The sequence below is a fragment of the Pan paniscus genome, chromosome 3 (assembly GCF_029289425.2).
Source record: "Pan paniscus chromosome 3, NHGRI_mPanPan1-v2.0_pri, whole genome shotgun sequence".
Lineage (NCBI taxonomy): Eukaryota > Metazoa > Chordata > Mammalia > Primates > Hominidae > Pan > Pan paniscus.
Window position 1 is genome coordinate 45,476,609 of NC_073252.2, and position 19,012 is coordinate 45,495,620.

Genomic DNA, 19,012 nt, shown 5'->3' on the forward strand with positions numbered 1-19,012 from the left:
CAACTGTTTTCTGAACACAGTAGCTTCACTTATTCAGAGATGTAAAGACAGGTATTTCAATATTTATTTTTGCAAGGCTCATAATTATTATTGAATATTGTTTTTATTCATAATTTTTAATAGTTTCATCTCTTTCACATTTTAGGAACTATTTCATGCATACTGTTTAAATGCATCATATTTGAATAACCAGGTATCCTAATGTGGAACCTGGGATATTTATTTATTTCACAACTATTCATTGAATTTCTGTTCTGTGCCACATACTATTCTAGGTGTTGATCTATGACAGTTAATCTGACAGACAAAAATCACTTACCCCTTGGAGCTTATATTCTTGGAAAGGTGGAGAGAGGAAAGACAGACAATAAACAAATGAATATATAAAATGTTAGCTGGTAAGTCCTATGGAGAAATATAAAACTGCTAGATGGGAGGGTAGGGGATTATGATGGGGTGGCAGGGTGAAATCTGGGAGGGCAGGGGTATTCTATTTTATTTAGAATGGTTAGAGGAGACCTAACCACTAATCGTCAGGTGCAATTTGAGCCCCAGACTGAAGGAAGTGAAGTAGTGAATCACGTGAATAATCCAGGTAAAGAACAATCAAGGTAGAGAGAACAAGTGCAAAGGCTCTGAGGCATGAGTTTGCTAAACATCTTCTGGAATCTACAAGGAGGTCAGTGTAGCCAGAGCTGAATGAGTGAAAAGAAGATGATTAGGGGCCAGCCTGACTTGGAGTGTGTGTCGGTGGATCATGTAAGCCCTTGTAGAACTGATTAAGGACTTACACTCTGAATGAGATAAGCACCCAGAGATAGGAAGCCATCAGGAGGTTTTGGTTTGTTTTATTTTTTGTAGAGACAGGGTCTCACTCTGTTGCCCAGCCTGGTCTCAAACTCCTGCCTCAAGTGATCCACCTTGACCTCCCAAAGTGCTGGGATTACAGGTGTGAGCCACTGCGTCTGGGATTACAGGTGTGAGCCACTGCGTCTGGCCTATTGGAAGATTTTAAGAAGAGGGATGACATGATCACCTAAGTTGTGAAAGGATTGTCCTGGTGCCATGTGGAGCATGGACTGTAGGAGCTAAGATAGAATCAGAAAACCAGTTGGGAGGCTTCTGAGATGATAGTGGCTTGTGCCAGCTTGTTAATTAAGGAGATCATGAGAAAGCATCAAATTCTTTATGGTTTGAAGGTAGAGCCAACAGAATTTTCTTTTGGCTTGGAGGCAGGGTGTGACAGAAAGACACCAAGGTTTTTGGTTTGAACAACTGGAAGGATGGGACATCTCTTAGAGAGATGGAGAAGACTATAGGGGCAGTGGGACATAAGTTTGTGCGGTCTTAACTGTGAGTCTACCTGTTAGCATGTGGTTGTTAAGAAGTATAGACTATGAAATTAAGTCTTTGTATCAAGAAAGTGGGGTCTGGCTGTGAAATCTCTGTGCTCCTCACATGGGCTTAGGAGAGGCAGGGGACACCTCTGTATCTACACAGCTGCAATGGGCCCTACAAAGAATAATGTGCTCATGTACTTGTTGAAAGCTTCCAAGGGATGTGTGGATTCTGAGCCTCCCCCTTTTTAATTTCAACCGTGGCATTATATACATATAGTAAAGGTCACATATCTTAAGGGCAAAACTTGAATTTTTACATATGCATACACCCATGAAACCAGCATCCCAGATCAAGGTCTAAAATATTTCCATTGCCCAGGGATGCTCCCTCAGTGGCCTTGCCAGTCTATACTGGTTCCCCTCTTTCTGCAGAGGTAGCTACTATCCTGACTTCTGTCACCAAAGATATCTTTATTTCTTGGGCTTTATATAAACAGAATCATACAGCATGTGCTTATTTACATCTGATTTATTTTAATCATCTTATCTATGAGTTTCATCCATGTGATGTGTGTAGCAATAGTTCCTTTTATATATTTCATATTTTTCAATGATGTATGGTATAAATTGTATAAATAAACCAAAGTTTACTTATTCATCCTGGTGTAAATGAACATTGGCATTGTTTCCGGTTTGGGGATATTATTCATAAAGCTACTGTAAGCATTCATAAATGTGTCTTCTGGTGGACTTGCACTCATTTTTCTTGCATATATACCTGGGAATGAAATTTGCTGAGTCATCCTTTTTTTTTTTTTTTTTTGAAACAGAGTCTCGCTTTTGTTGCCCAGGCTGGAGTACAATGGCCTGATATCTGCTCACTGCAATTTCCGCCTCCCGGGTTCAAGCGATTCTCCTGCCTCAGCCTCCCGAGTAGCTAGGATTACAGGTATGTGCCACCACGCTCAGCTAATTTTGCATTTTTCATAGAGACGGGGTTTTGCCATGTTGGTCAGGCTGGTCTCGAACTCCGGACCTCAGGTGATCTGTCCACTTTGGCATCCCAAAGTGCTGGGATTACAGGCATAAGCCACCACACCCAACCGAGTCATTCTCTTTTAAAATGTTTGTAACTTGACGTCATTCCTATTCAAATGAAACCTCTATTTTTTAAAAAAGTCCCCTATCAACCAGAACAAAACTGTACTTCAGCACTTTGTCACATCTCCTACAGACAAATCTACTCCTCAAGGAATTTTTAATAATAAATGATTTAGTATTAATATATGCACTTATTATAGACCAGGCACCATTCCAAGTTCTTTACTTGAGCTCATATAATCATCAGAAGAACTCTTTGACGTAGACACTATTATTTTCCCCATTTTACAAACAAGGAAACGGAGGCATTAAGTCGAAGGATTTGCTTGCTGTCTTGCAGGTGCTAAATGGTACAGCCAGGATTCAGCCAGGTCCCATTCTTACTGCAAGAGTTTGTGGGAAGTACTTTTGTTTTCTCCCACAGTTTATCTTCAACTACCTGTTGCTGCCATGTTCTCCTCAGCCTTGCCTTGCAGCATCTCCACCTCCCATCCTCCACCCACTTGACCCCATTTCTCTTTTTCCGTGGTACAATTTAGCGCATCCCAGCTGTCTCAATTGTGCTTCCTACTCTTACTATTTCAAATATGCAAAAGCCTTTATCCTGAAGTTGACTATTCTCAGCAAGCAAAGATACCTCAATTACCAACCAACATCCACCCTCTTGAGAAGGGCAGATAGGGTGTTTGTATGGGAAAAGGGGAATAATTTTAAGTAATACAAATTGTGTTTTCCTGTCAGATGTGTCTTTGCAAAGATGTTTGTTTTGTTTTTGTTTTCACGGATTTTCTTTTTACTTCTCTTTCTCTGGTGTGTGGTAGGTGGTCTAGTATTTTGGTGACTGATGGGACATGAAGGATGATAGAAATAGATGTGGCAAAGGTGACTCCAAGGCTTTGATCTCGGGGACTACTAGAGAATGACTGTGTTTGCCAACAGCAGGGAAATTGAAAAGAGTTGCTCATTCCTCCCAACCCCCAAAGGAATTAGCAGCTGTGGGAGCTGAGAATGTTTTTTGGACATGGAAGTTTGGAGAGGATAATGCAACACTGAAGTAAACACATTCAGGTCGTGGGAGTTGTGTGAGACTGTGGTACAAGTGGAGAAACGAAGACTGCAGATAGAAGACTTAGGAATTGCCAGCATAGAGGTGGGGGTGAAGCAGCAACTGGAAACTATTATTCAAAGAATGAGAGTGCAAAGGGCTGACTGAGTGGGGCAGGGAGAAGTGTGGGAATCCAGGAATGGTAATAAGCAAAAAAAAAAAAAAAAAAAAAAAAGATGGAGAGGTAAGTAGAGAATCTGAATGTTATAGCATTATGGAAGCCAAAGAAGAAAAATGTTCAACAACAGCTGCTAACATTTATAAGCCTTTAATAGTGACATGCATTATTTCAGTTAAAATTCTCAAAAACCATATGATCAAAATACTGTTATTTCACCTGTCCTCACTGATGGACATAGTTTATCGAGGTTAGATAATTTGTCTAGAGTCATACAGCAAGTAATCATATCAAGATTAGCTGGACTGTAGGATCACCACCTGTAAGTACTCTATAGGATGCATTTGAGAAGCCAAAGTTTAGATAAAATGGCTGATAGTTATATAATCTTTATTGTGTCCCAGGCTCTGTTAAGTGCCTTTTTATACTTACTGAATTCTGACACAATTTTCAGATCTACTGTCCCCAAACCAAGGTGTAAGGAGGTGTTACATGACTCACCCAAGACCACACATTTGTGAAATAATGGAATTGGAATTAGAACCCTGTCAGTTTGTTCCAGAATTTATACAAAAAAAAAAAAATGTTTAAGAGGGAGAAAAAGCCATCTTTCCATTTTAGCAGTTAAAAAACATCCAGTCTTTTTGTTTCCTACAGTAGATCTCTTTAACTTATTCCTCGTATCTAACTGAAATTTTCTATCTTTTGATCAGCATCTCCCCAGCCTCTATTCTCCATGACCCCAGCTGCTGGTAACCGTCATTCTACTCTCTGCTTTTATGAGTTCATTGTTTTTGTTGTTGTTGATTTTGAGACAGAGTCTCTCTATGTTGCCCAGGCTCGAGTGCAGTGGTGCAGTCTTGACTCACTGCAGCCTCTGTCTCCTGGGTTCAAGCCATTCTTGTGCCTCAGTCTCCCCAATAGCTGGGATTACAGGCATGCACCACCACGTCCAGGTAATTTTTGTGTGTGTGTGTTTTTTTACTAGAGATGGGGTTTTGCTATGTTGCCCAGGCTAGTCTCAAACTCCTGGTCTCAAGTGATCTGCCCGCCTCAACCTCTCAAAGTGTTGGGAGTATAGGCATCAGCTACTGCACCTGACCTTGTTTTTTTTTAGATTCACATATAAGTGAGATCATGCAGTATTTGCCTTCCTGTGTGCGGTTCAGTTCATTTAACATAACGTCCCTGTTTCATCCATGTTGTTGCAAATGCTAGAATTTCCCTCTGTATTAAGGCTAAATAGTATTCCATTATGTACATATATCACATCTCCTTTATCCATTCATCCATTGATTCCATATTTTGGCTATCGGAATAGTACTGCAATAAACATAGTGCAGATGTCTCTTCAACAAACTGATTTCATTTCCCTTTTATATACACCTAGTAGTGGAATTGCTGGATCTGAAAGCCACTATCTTAACCTTTGTTAGATATATCTTATACCTTCTCTCTCTGCTCTGTGTCCACCTTGCAGTCTTAGCCTCTGAGAAAATCATATCCATTTCATGATCGCCTGCCATCTTCCCCCTGCCATCCCCAACTTTTTCTTCTCAACCATAGAAAAGAACTTGGAGTTTCTGAAGGGCCCAGTAGTCTCAGTTGAGCAGATTTTAATTATAAGTGGAAAATCGCTGACTGCCCTAATATGGCAAAAATGTTAATCATGTAGGTAAAATTTTCTTCTGTCCTTTCTCATTTCTTTTCTCTCTGATGAAAGTCAAGACAAATATTAAATATTTCTCATTGCTTCTTAGGTGAGAAATGCCACCTATGAATGGTTAGGGGGGCAGTGGTAAAAATGGAAGTTTATGTGTTTATTATAACCAGAATGTAGGCTTGCCAGGTGGAGCAGATAAAAATACAGGATGCCCAGTTGAAATTGAATTTCAGTAAAACCACAAATAATTTGTTTAGCATAAGTATGTCCCATGTGGTATTTGGAACATACTTATATTAAAAATAAATATTCACTGTTTATTTGAAACTGAAATTAATACATGAGTTATTAAGAAATTATCTTAGGCAGTTACAGAGGGTAAAAGAGTTCTCAGTGAAATTTCCCTTTAATAAAAAGCAGCCCCAAACCGTTTCTTTTCTAACAGAAAGCAGCCTGAAAAGTCAAGTTGCAAGCATAGATATGCAAGCTAGAAGCCTGCATATGTAAATGTCGGCAGGTGTACCTGGAAGCCAGGTATATTCAATATGGTGATCCCTGCTCCCTTTTCTTTGTCACCACATGTGTGGGTATCATGGCACCGGCCAGAAAAAGCCACATATGCAGATGTCATGGTGACAGCCAGGTAGAAGCCACATTTGCTTAATAAAAGATCATGATGGGAGGGCCAGTCTTCTGCAAGCTATGTAAATGGCACACCTGGTCAAACCAATCCCCTGGGCCTTATGTAAATCAATCAGTGCCTCCTCAAGCCTCTGTATAAAATCAGTCAAATCTCACCCCAACCTGGAAACCGTTTTGGGCGACCAGTTTCTCAACAATGAGGAAACTTTCTCTCTTTCTCCTCTTCTTTGTCTATTAAACTTTCCACTCCTAAACCCACTCCTCATGTGTGTCCGTGTCCTAAATTTTCCTGGCGTGAGACAATGAACCCTGGGTATTTACCCCAGACAATGGAGCCATTTCAAAATTTCACTGGACATCTTGTATTTTATCTGGCAACTCTACCAGACTGTGAATTCCATCAGCTGTTCTCTATTTGGTATTTTAATTAATTCAAGCTAGCAATTCATGGCACAAAATGAGAAATGGTACAAAATGTTGTCTCTAGAATTTTGGTCCATTTTAACTCTCCTGGAGATATTTATAAACCGTACTTTCTGAATATTCTGATACTATGAGCAGCAGGAGACAGGATGCCCACATTTTCCAGAGAATGGGACACGCAGATGTATCTAACACTCAACAAAATTATATTTATGTTTGCTATGGTCCGAATGTTTATGTCCCCCCAAACTCATATGTTGAAATCCTCACCCGCAAGGTGATGGTATTAGGAGATGGGACCATTAGGAGGTGATTAAGTTTTGGGGATGAAGCACTCGATAATGAGATTTGTGCACATACAAAAGAGGCTCAAGGGATCCTCTTTGCCCTTTCCAGCATGTGAGGACAGAGCAAGAAGGTGCCACCTAGAGCCAGAACACAGTTCCTCCCCAGATGTAGAATCTGCTTTGATCTTGAACTTCCCAGTCTCCAGAACTACGGCAATGAATTTCTATTATAAGCTACTTAGTTTATGGTATTTTCTTATAACAGATCAAGTAGACTAAGACAATGTTATAATTTGAGTCTGGGTGGCTCATGACTATCTGGTTTCACAGTGAATTTGAGTATTCACTGGCTATATCTATCTAATTAAAAATGAGGGTCAATTCTGTGATTTTTGTATTTATTTACATCAGGCACATAGCTATTCAAAGTCCCTCCCAAGGCCTCTCGTTTTTAGTTTTAAATATCTGGTTATTCTTCACATAACCTACTTTTCTCTTGTTACTCACTTTTTCATTTTCTGCAGTACTCTACTAATTTCAGATCCCCTCCCCCTGCTTTATTTTGAGACAGGGTCTGGCTCTGTCACCCAGGCTGGAGCGCAGTGGTGTGATCTTGGCTCACTGCAACCTCTGCCTCCTGGATTCAAGCGATTCTACTGCTTCAGCCTTCCGAGTAGCTGAGATTACAGGCACGTGCCCCCATACCTGGCTAATTTTTCTATTTTTAGTAGAGACAGGGTTTCACAATGTTGACCAGGCTGGTCTGGAACTCCTGAGCTCAACTAATCTGCCCCCACTTGGCCTCCCAAAGTGCTGGGATTACAGGTGTGAGCCACCACGCCCAGCCCAGACCCCTTTTCTTATGTATAAAAGCTATTAAAGATATCTGATTAGAAACAAAACACGACTGCAATTGTGATGGATAGAATATGTATGCTGGTGTGTGACTTTCCTAATGTGGCTTCTTGTGCTCTGATAGATACAATGTTTTTATACTTTTTGACAGTTAAGAGTACCTATTATATCAGTACCATGGAATTGCCTTATAGTTTATACCCATTAACAAGTCCAAAAGAGAAATAAAAGGAATTGATTCTTTGTCATTTATTTATTTAGACAACAAATATTTACTCTGAGCCTGGTGGATACAGCCGTGAAGAACAGCTAGTCTTTATTTGTGCCATCCTTTTCCCAGAGCTTTCCATATCAGTCACTGAACCCTCACAACACTCTTATGCATGGGTACTTCAGTAATCATCATCTATTTTACAGATGAGGAATCAAAGCAAGGAGAGGTTGAATATCTTGCCCAAGGGCACTTTCTTAGAAAACGTCAGCAGGACACAGGCAGTTTAGTGTTAAAGCCCATTCTCTTAAAATTCACAGCTTCTAGGTGAACAAAACAGGCATGGTCCTTCCCTTAGGTAGCTTACAATATTCTCAGGTGCTATTTCCTTTAATAAGATATGCTATGTGCAAAACCCAAGACTGATTAATACAAGGTAAATATACCTACTGACTTTCAAAGCATGCGAATATGTATTTGCACTCGTTAGTTTTTCATCTTATTATAGGGGAGTAATATTTTTAAAATCACAGATATTAGTAAAATATTCAGTAATTATGGTCTAGTCTAAAGTGCTTATGTTTGATTATGCATATTTGTTAAATATGGATAAAAATCCAGAAAGACTTTAAAATACAAATCAATCTGAGCCTTATATGAAACTATTCTTATTAATGTGACATCTATGCAGAAACATTTCATAAATACTTACAAGTTAAAAGGTTAACATAATTTAGTAAACCATGACTGAGTATCACCCATGCAGCCTGTTTTCCATGCTGAGAATTCTTAGAATTCCTCTGAAACGATCCAAAACAACGGAAAAAGATGGACTCCTCCTTAACTCATTTTATGAGACCAGCATCATCCCGATACCAAAACCTGGCAGAGACACAAGAAAAAAAGAAAATTTCAGGCCAATATCCCTGATGAACATCGATGCAAAAATCCTCAATAAAATACTGGCAAACCGAATCCAGCAGCACATCCAAAAGCTTATCCACCATGATCAAGTCAACTTCATCCCTGGGATATAAGGCTGGTTCAACATATGCAAATCAATAAACGTCATCCATCATATAAACAGAAGCAATGACAAAAACCACATGATTATCTCAATAGATCCAGAAATTCAGCATTCCGGGACTGTTAGCCAAACTGTGTCTCATAATAGCTCCCTTGAGTAGTCAGTGAGAACCCTGCCCATAAAGGATGTCCTGGTTCTGAAGAAAAGATGAAGGCAAGGGTTTTACTTACTTCTTAAAGCTTGGTAAACGGTCATAGATATTACTTTAGTGGTGTTTCAGTTTGTCTCTTCTAGAGCTTTTGTAAGTTATTGACGTTCTCAGTACAGAGGTCATGATATTTCTCATTTTTTACAAAGACATTTTGCTTAGAGGGCATGGATAAAATTAAATTTGGTGGTTGGGAAAGATGGAGATATTATGGATTTAGGGAAAAATGATCCAAAAATATTTACTCAGAAGAGGAAGAAATCTAAAGGCAAAATATAATAAAACAATTCATGTTCAACTAATTCACATGATTAGTTTAGGTGACTAGTTATGGACTGAAATTATTACAACATTTCATTTTTGGCTATTATTGCATAATAAGGAAAATGGAGAGGCCTTTGGAGAGCTGTTACAGTGAGTCCCTGGCTGACACTTAGTTCTAGTCTTTCTCAGTTCCTTGAAATGAACCTGATTTGATGAAATGGTTTGATAAGACAGATTTGCTTCTAAATAACCCAGTGGAGGGGATGGAGGGAAATGAGTGGGTGTATAGATTAAAGAAGATTGACCACATGTCGATAATTATTGAAATGGGCTTAATGGGTTCATTTTGTTCTTTCTTCTTTTGTAATTTTGAAACATTTCATAATAAAAGTTTGGAAAGAGAAGTCACTTTTAAAAATAGATTTTACTATTTAAAGCAATTTTAGGTACACTGCAAAACTGAGCAGGAGGTACAGAATTCCCACACACCCACTGCCCCCCCACATGCACATCCTCCTCCGCTGTTAACATCCTGCACCTGATTGGTACATTTGTCACAACTGATGAACCGGCATTGGGTACATAATTATCCATGCAATTCAGTAGTTTAAATTGGGGCTCACTCTTGGAGTTCTTTGTTATATGGATTATGGCAAATGTAAAATGACAAGTATTCACCATTTGGTATCATATGCAACAGTTAAACTGCCCTTAAAATCCTTCTGCCTATTCATGCCTCCCTCCCCACAACCGCTGACAGTCACTGATCTTTCACTGTTCCTATAGTTTTGTCTCTTCCAGGATGTTGTATAGTTAGAACTGCAAATCACTTTTTAAAATTTCAACTCAAAGTTAAAATCAGTATATTGTACATTACATCCGTTATTTATGTCCAAACAAAAAGAATGTGAATATAATGAAATTTGAAAATTTAAAACTTTTCCACTAAAGGATATGTGGGAAATATGTAAAAAAAACCATCTCAGAGATTGGTGCCTTCATCTCAGGAATGAATACAAATCAACCTCCTTTTTGTCTCCTTGAATCTGCTTATCTTCTCTTTGTCTTCAAAGATGCCTCCTGGTTTTCTTAGATTCCTTTAGATTGAAGACTCGCATTGGACCTGTTTTCTTGTCTTGGCCTTAACCCTCTTCTTAAAGCCCCACTCCATGTGAGTGACCCAGGTAAGATCTTTGCTCATCTGTCCCTACAGTGGAACAGATATCAGGCTTAGAAATAAGCCAGGCCACACATTTCCTAGCTAAGAAAAGACCCCATTTGTTCTTTTCATGTTTGCAATGATGGATAATATAATAAGAAGAAAATTTTTTTGAATGTTAACTTAAACTCCTTGTCTAATTTAATCTTCACAACAGCCTTAACAAGGTAAGCGTTAATATTGTTGGTACTTTGTAGATAAGGACACTGAGGCAGCCAGGGATTAAGTAAGTGGGTCACATTTGCCCTGCTGGTACGAGGTACATGAACCCTGGAATGGGAATTAGAAGGCCATGCTCTCCTTTTGCTTCTGCCGCAAAGCAGGTATGCTCATTCAAAAGGGAGCACTTCAAAAGGAGACATGCCTAGGCTTCATTGAATCTCTTTTTGGGGCATTGTTTTCAGTTAACTTTTCAACTAAATGAAATATGTTCAAATAGTGTAAAGTATATCTCTTTACCTTTTTTCTTTCATTCTTATATCCCTATCTTAGTCCATTTTGTGTTGCTATAACAGAATATCTAAGATGGGGTAATTTATAAAGAAAAATTGTTTATTTGGCTTATAGTTCTGGTGACTGGAAATCCAGGATTAGGCAGCTGCATCTTGTGAGAGCCCCAGGCTGCTTCCACTCCTGGCAGAAAGTGGAAGAAGTAGGTGTATACAAAGAAGTGACATGCGAGAAAGGAGGCAAGAGAACAAAACCAAAGAAGCCAGACTCTTTTTAATAACCACCTTCTTAGGAACTAATCCATTCTCGAGACAGCAAGAGCTAACTCGCTACTGAGCCATGCACCAAGCCATTCATGAGGGATTCACACCATCACTCAAACACTTCCTGATTAGAGACCCTAAGCCAGATCTGCCCAGTTAAACTGCACGTAAATCCTGGGATAATTTGGAGGTTTTTTTGTTTTTGTTTTTTTGTGTTTTTGAGACAGTGTCTCACTCTGTTGGCCAGGCTGGAGTGCAGTAGCATGATCATAGCTCCCTCCTGGGCTCAAGCGATCCTTCCACCTTAGCCTTCCAAGTAAGTGGGGGCACAGGCACAAGCCACCACTTCTGGCTTATTTATTTATTTATTTACTGAGACAGCGTCTGGCTTTGTCACCCAGGCTGGAGTGCAGTGTGTGATCTTGGCTCACTGTAACCTCTGCCTCCCAGGCTCAAGTCATCCTCCCACCTCCTGAGTGAGCCTATTTATTTTTATATTTTGTAGAGACAAGATCTTCCTATGTTGCCCTGGCTGGTCGCAAACTCTTAGCTATAGCAATCCTCCTGCCTCAGCTTCCCAAAGTGCTGTGATTATAAGCATGTGCCACCATGCTCATTTGTTATGCATCAATAGGAAATTAATTTTACAAGTGAGAAAACTGAGGTATGAAAAAGTTGAGTGAGTTGTCCAAGATCACTCAGCTAACAAGTTGTATTGCTGGGCAAAGATCATAATGTATTTTCTTTTCATTTGAACATCATTTATCAGTGGCACATTTTCTTGGTCACTTTTTGAAGACTGTTTCATGGGGGTGGGGTTAATAATATAAAAAAGATGCTTGTTACATTATTATTTTTTTTTTTTTGAGACCGAGTCTCACTGTGTCCCTCAGGCTGGAGTACAGTGGCACAATCTCGGCTCATTGCAACCTCCGCCTCCTGGGTTCTAGAGATTCTCCTGCCTCAGCCTCCCGAGTAGCTGGGACTATAGGCACCCACCACCATGCCTGGCTAATTTTTGTATTTTTAGTAGAGACAGGGTTTCACCATATTGGCCAGGCTGCTCTTGAACTCCTGACCTTGTAATCTGCCCACCTCGGCCTCCCAAAGCGCTGGGATTACAGACGTGAGCCACAGCGCCCGTCCTTGTTATACTTTTAATTAGTAAAGTTATTCATTGTTCATTGAGCAATGAAGAATTTGGGTTTTTAATTTTTTTAGTCTTGATTCCAAAAGAATAATTACATAAGAATTGGAAAAAATGACGGTAAATTTAAAATGACTTTCGTATATTTGCGACATGCATGGTACCTAATTGGGGAGTGAACACATGTTCTTAGTGCGATCCTGGTTTATGCCTGTTTTGTGGTGTAATTATGAATGGTACTCCCTTTTACACTCAAAAGTGGACTATAAATCATATGCTCACTGTGGGTAGACCAAGTCAACAAATTAGTAGTTGTTTATTTCCTACAACATCAGCTCCCATTTCAACCAGAGCTACCTGCTTGACCCCTAAAGGCTTAAACTCATTCATGTGCATTCTCAGATTGGTTCTGGCCAGATCAGGCCATCCTTAGCACATCCTCATGTAGAACACCTTCAGCTCAGAATCAAGCTACACCTTTGGGCTCATTCTCCTGCTAGTGGAAAGAGTGGGCTTTGCAGTCAAACAAATCTTCTCTTAAACCACAGCTCCATGACTTACCAGCCACAGGATTAGGCTAATTTATTTACACCAGGCTGTCCAATAGCACTTTTGCTATAATGGAAATGTTCTAGAACAGCACTGTCCAATATGGCAGCCACTAACCATATGTGGCTACTGAGCCCTTGCAGTGGGGCTAGTGCTAATGATGAACTTGATTCTTGGTCTTATTTAATTTAAATAAAATTGAAAAATAAATTGTCACTTATGGCCAGTGGCTGCCATAATAGACAGTGCAGAATCTTTTTGAGCCTCAGCATACTCTCTTAAAAAATAGAGATAATAATATCTACTTTCCAAGGTTGTAAAAGATTTCAGAAAATGTTTCACATATGATTGGCACTCAATTTTCATTACGTTTATGTAGACTGCTAGATTCTGTTCTCCAACTAAGATGACCAGCTCTTTGTCTCTTTACTTTGACATCTCCTTCTCTCTCACTGCCCTTTTATTCAATCAGTCATCCCCAGCGTTAGTGTTCTGGATTTTGACCATTCTAATAAGTGTATAGGGCTATCTCGTTGTTGTTTAATTTCATTTAATTTAATGATTACATATGATGTGGAACATCTTTTCATATGCTTATTTGCCATCTATAGCTCTTCTTTGGGAGGTGTCTGTTAAGGTCTTTGGCCCATTTTTTTTAAAATTATAATTTAAGTTCTGGGATACATGTGCAGAACGTGCACATGAGATAATGTCTTTTGCAGGGATGGATGGACCTCAAAGCCATTATCCTCAGCAAACTAATGCAGGAACAGAAAACAAAACCGTGCATGTTCTCACTTATAAGTGGGAGCTGAATAATGAGAACACATGGACACAGGGAGGGGAACAACACACACTGGGGCCTATTGGTGTGGGGGCGGGGGAGGGAGAGCATCAGGATAATACCTAGGCGATGGGTTGATAGGTGCAGCAAACCACCATGGTGCATGTTTACCTATGTAACAAACCTGCACATCCTGCACATGTGTCCCACAGCTTACAATAAAATAAAAGAAAAAGAAAAAAAATTTAAAAAGACTATGTGCTCTGAAATCTGATAACCAATATGGATATAGAACCCAGCTGTGGTGCTTTGGGCATCTCTTGGAGAACATTCTGAGCCTCGTTTTTCTCATCAGTAAAATGAGTGTAGCCATATTTTAATGTTTTATGTTGTTAGTTTTGTATGTATTTATACTTTAGTTAGCTGTCTAGTAAGTTTTATTTTATTAACCCTCTTTTTGTAGGTTCTGCTCTTTACAAATAATACTTTTGTTTCCTTTATGAAGCCTCTACAGGTATTATCAAAGAGAAGATGAGAACCCTGAACTGAGAGGACCTCACAAGCCTGTAGTGAAGGAAGACCCTGTTGCCAAGATGAGGTGAGATTGGTCTCTCCTTAATGAATTGTTGGCATTCTAGGGAAGGGGCTGGAGATCCAGACCTGTTTGAAGAAATGCCAAGAGTTGGTGAAGCTGGAGGACACATGACAAAGCACATTCATGGAAGACCACCAAGTGTTAAACTGAAGAAACTAAATCTTCATCAGGTTAGAGATGATGGTGATGTTGAGGAGCTTCAAGGGATGGGTATAAAATCAGAGGCTGACACACACAAATTCAAGAAACAAAGCAGGAACAAGTTGGGAGAGATCGAGCTTTAGATGTGAGCAGGGCCAAGTCACCCAGTGTTCCCCTTATTACTGTGTGCTGGCTGTATGGCAGATGAGTGGTTTAGCCCGGGTGTAAGAACCTGTGTCCCAGCTGGAGGGTGCCTGAACTGATGTGATGTCTGTGCGGGTGTCTAATCCATGGCAGATATATCAGCTGCTTAGCCAGACATTTCCCCATTTGAAGGCTCTTTCTTTACCCTTATCCCTTACCACATTGCTATTTCCAGGTTATAACCTGCAAACCTCTTACTGTTTGTATTAGTCAGAGTTATCCAGAGAAACAGAACAAATAGGGTATGTGTATGTGTGTGCATGTGTGTGTGTGTGTGTGTGTGTGAGAGAGAGAGAGAGAGAGACAGGGAGAGAGAGGAGACAGAAATTTTTAATTTTTTTTCTTCAACTTTTATTTTAGGTTCAGTGGTACATGTGCAGGATGTGCAGGTTTGTTACATAGGTAAATGTGTGCCATGATGGTTTGCTGCACAGATCATCCCATCATGTAGGTATTAAGCCCGGCATCCATTAGCTATTCTTCCTGATTCTCTCCCTTTCCCCACACCCCCCTCCAACAGGCCCCAGTGTGTGTTGTTCCCCTCCCTGTTTCCATGTGTTCCATCATTCACCTCCCACTTATAAGTGAGAACATGTGATATTTGGTTTTGCTGAGGATAATGGCTTCCAACTCCATCCATGTCCCTGCAAAGGACATGTTCTCATTCCTTTTTATGACTGCATAGTATTCTATGGTCTATATGTACCATATTTTCTTTATCCAGTCAATCATTGATGGGCATTTAGGTTGAGTCCATGTCTTTGCTATTGTGAATAGTGCTGCAATGAACATATGTGTGAATGTTTCTTTATAATAGAATGATTTATATGTCTTTGGATATATACCCAGTAATGGGATTGCTGGGTCGAATGGCAGTTCTATTTTTAGGTCTTTGAGGAATCACCACACTGTCTTTCACAATGATTGAACTGATTTACACTACCACCAACAGTGTAAAAGTATTCCTTTTTCTCTGTAACCTCACCAGTATCTGTTCTTTTTTGCCTTTTTATAGCCGCTCTGACCGCTGTGAGATGTTATCTTTTTTTTTTAGACAGAGTCTCGCTCTGTCATGCAGGCTGGAGTGCAGTGGCATGACCTTGGCTCACTGCAGCCTTCGCCTCCTGGGTTTCAGCGATTCTCCTGCCTCAGCCTCCCAGGTAGTTGGATTACAGGCATGCGCCACCACACCCAGCTAATTTTTGTATTTTTAGTAGAGATGGTGTTTCACCATGTTGGCCAAGCTAGTCTTGAACTCCTGACCCCAGGTGATCCGCCCACCTTGGCTTCCCAAAGTGCTAGGATTACAGGAGTGAGCCACTGCACCCAGCCTGTGAGATGGCATCTTATTGCAGTTTTGATTTTCATTTCTCTAATGACCAGTGAAGTTGAGCTTTTTTTCATATATTTGTTGGCTGCATGTATGTCTTCTTTTGAGAAGTGTCTGTCTGTTCATGTCCTTTGCCCACTTTTTGATGGGGTTGTTTTTTTTTCTTGTAAATTTCTTTGAGTTTCTTATAGATTCTGGATATTAGACCTTTGTCAGATGGATAGATTGGAAAATTTTTCTCTCATTCCGTAGGTTGCGTGTTCACTCTGATGATAGTTTCTTTTGCTGTGCAGAAGCTTTTTAGTTTAATTAGATCCCCTTTGTCAATTTTTGCTATTGTTGCAATTGCTTTTGGTGTTTTCTTTATGAAATCTTTGCCTGTGCCTATATCTTGAATGGTATTGCCTAGATTTTCTTCTAGGGTTTTTATGGTTTTGGGTTTTAACTTTAAGTCTGTAATCCATCTTGAGTTAATTTTTATATAAGGTGTAAGATAGGGGTTCAGTTTCAGTTTTGTGCATATGGCTAGCCAGCTCTCCTAGTACCATTTATTAATTAGGGAATCCCTTTCCTGTTGCTTGTTTTTGTCAGGTTTGTAGAAGATCAGATGGTTGTAGGTGTGTAGTCTTATTTCTGTGATTTCTATTCTGTTCCATTGGTCTATGTGTCTGCTCTTGTACCAGTATTATGTTGTTTTGGTTATTGTAGCCTTGTAGTATAGTTTAAAACCAGGTAGTGTGGTGCCTCCAGCTTGGTTCTTTTTGCTTAGGATTGCCTTGGCTATATGGGCTCTTTTTTTGATTCATATGAATTTAGAATGGTTTTTTCTGATACTATGAAGAATGTCAATGGTAGTTTAATGTGAATAGCATAAAACCTATAAATTACCTCGGGCAATGTGGCCATTTTCACAATATTTATTCTTCCTATCCATGAGGATGGAATGTTTTTCCATTTGTTTGTGTCGTCTCTGATTTCTTTGAGCAGAGGTTTATAGTTATCCTTGAAGAGGTCCTTCATGTTCCTTGTTAGCTGTATTCCTATATATTTTATTCTGTTAGTAGCAATTGTGAATGAGAGTTCATTCCTGATTTGGTTCTCTGCTTGCCAGTTGTTGTATGGAAATGCTAGTGATTTTTGCACATTGATTTTATATCCTGAGACTTTGCTCAAGTTATCAGTTTAAGAAGCTTTCTGAGCTGAGATGATGGGGTTTTCTAGATATAGGATCATGTCATCTGCAAACAATGATACATATTTTTTTTCAGATAGAGTCTCACTCTGTTGTCCAGGCTGGAGTGCAGTGGCATAAGCTTGGCTCACTGCAACCTTTGCTTCCAGGCTCAAGTGATTCTCTTGCCTCAGCATCCCAAGTAGCTGGGAGTATAGGCATGCGCCACCATGCCTGGCTAATTTTTATATTTTAGTAGAGATGGAGTTTTGCCATGTTGGGCAGGCTGGTCTTAAATTCCTGACTTCAGGTGATCCACCCACCTTGTCCTCCCAAAGTGCTGGGATTACAGGCGTGAGTCACCACACCCGCCTGAAAACAAAGACAATTTGGCTTCCTCTTTTCCTATTTGAATGCCCTTTATTTCTTTTTTCTCTTGCCTGATTGCCCTGGCCAGAACATCCAATACTCTGTTGAATAGGAGTGGTGAGAGAGGGCATCCCTGTCTTGAGGTGTTTTTCAAGGGGAAGTCTTCTAGCTTTTGTCCATTCAGTATGATATTGGTTGTGGGTTTGTCATGCTCTTACTATTTTGAGGTACGTTCCTTCAACACTTAGTTTATTGAGAGTTTTTAACATGAAGGGATGTTGAATTTTATTGAAGGCCTTTTCTGCATCTGTTGAGATAATCGTGGGGTTTTTGTGTTTAGTTCTGTTTATGTTATGAATATGAATCACATTTATTGATTTTTGTATGTTGAATCAAACTTGAATCCCAAGGATGAAGCCAATTTGATAATGGTGGATAAGCTTTTTGATGTACTGCTGGATTTAACTATCCAGTATTTACTGAGGATTTTTACATTGATGTTCATCAAGAATGTTGGCTTGAAGTTTTCTTTTTTTGTTGTATCTCTGCCAGGTTTTGGTATCAGGATGATGCTGGCTTCACATAATCAGTTAGGCAGGAGTCCCTTCTTTTCAATTTTGTTTGGCATAGTTTCAGTAGAAATGGTACCAACTCTGCTTTGTAAATCTGGTAGAATTCAGCTGTGAATATATCTGGTTCTGGGTTTTTTTTTTTTTTTTTTTTTTTGGCTTGTAGACTACCTCATTTCCAGAACCCATTATTGGTCTATTCAAGGATTCTGTTTCTTCCTGGTTCAGTCTTAGGAGGATTTATGTGTCCAGGAATTTATCCATTTCTCCTAGATTTTTCTAGTTCATGTGCATAGAGGTGTTTATAGTATTCTCTGATGGTTGTTTGTATTTCTGTGGGGTCAGTGGTAATAATATCCTCCTTATCATTTCTGATTGTGTTTATTTGATTCTTCTCTCTTTTCTCATTATGTAGCCTACTGCTCTATTTTATTAATTTTTGGGAAAAAAAACCCAGTTCCTGGATTCATTGATTTTTTTGTAGGGGTTTTCGTGTCTCTGTCTCCTTCAGTTCAGCTCCGATCTTGGTTATTTCTTGTCTTCTGCTAGCTTTGGGGTTGGTTTTCTCTTGGTTCTTTTGTTCTTTCGTTATGATGTTAGGTTGTTAACTTGAGATCTTTCTAGCTTTTTGATGTGGGCATTTAGTGCTATAAATTTTCCTCTTAACACTGATTTAGCTGCATTCCAGAGACTCTGGCACATTGTCTTTGTTCTCATTAGTTTCAAAGAACTTGATTTCTGCCTTAATTTTATTATTTACCTAGGTGTTGTTCAGGAGCAAGTTGTTCAATTTCCATGTAGTTGTGTGGTTTTCAGTTAGTTTCTTAAATTTGAGTTCTAATTTGATTGCACTGTGGTCTAAGAGACTGTTTGTTATGATTTCAGTTCTTTTGCATTTGCTGAGGAGTGTTTTGCTTCTGAATATGTGATCAGTTTTAGTTTAAGTGCTGTGTGGCAATGAGAAGAATGTATATTCT

At 39.5% G+C, this 19,012-nt stretch overlaps 1 long non-coding RNA gene across 2 annotated transcripts; it reads left to right on the forward strand.

The window, feature by feature from the left end:
- Nucleotides 1–1,326: 1,326 nt before the first annotated feature.
- On the forward strand, nt 1,327–16,886 carry LOC129397590 (uncharacterized). Of its 2 annotated transcripts, XR_008625138.2 has the most exons (3): nt 1,327–2,289; nt 10,338–10,428; nt 14,162–16,886. It is a non-coding gene; the product is annotated as an uncharacterized LOC129397590 (long non-coding RNA). The 2 variants fall into 2 exon arrangements; XR_008625139.2 differs by lacking the exons at nt 10,338–10,428; nt 14,162–16,886 and adding an exon at nt 7,251–7,786.
- The last annotated feature ends 2,126 nt before the right edge of the window (nt 16,887–19,012 follow it).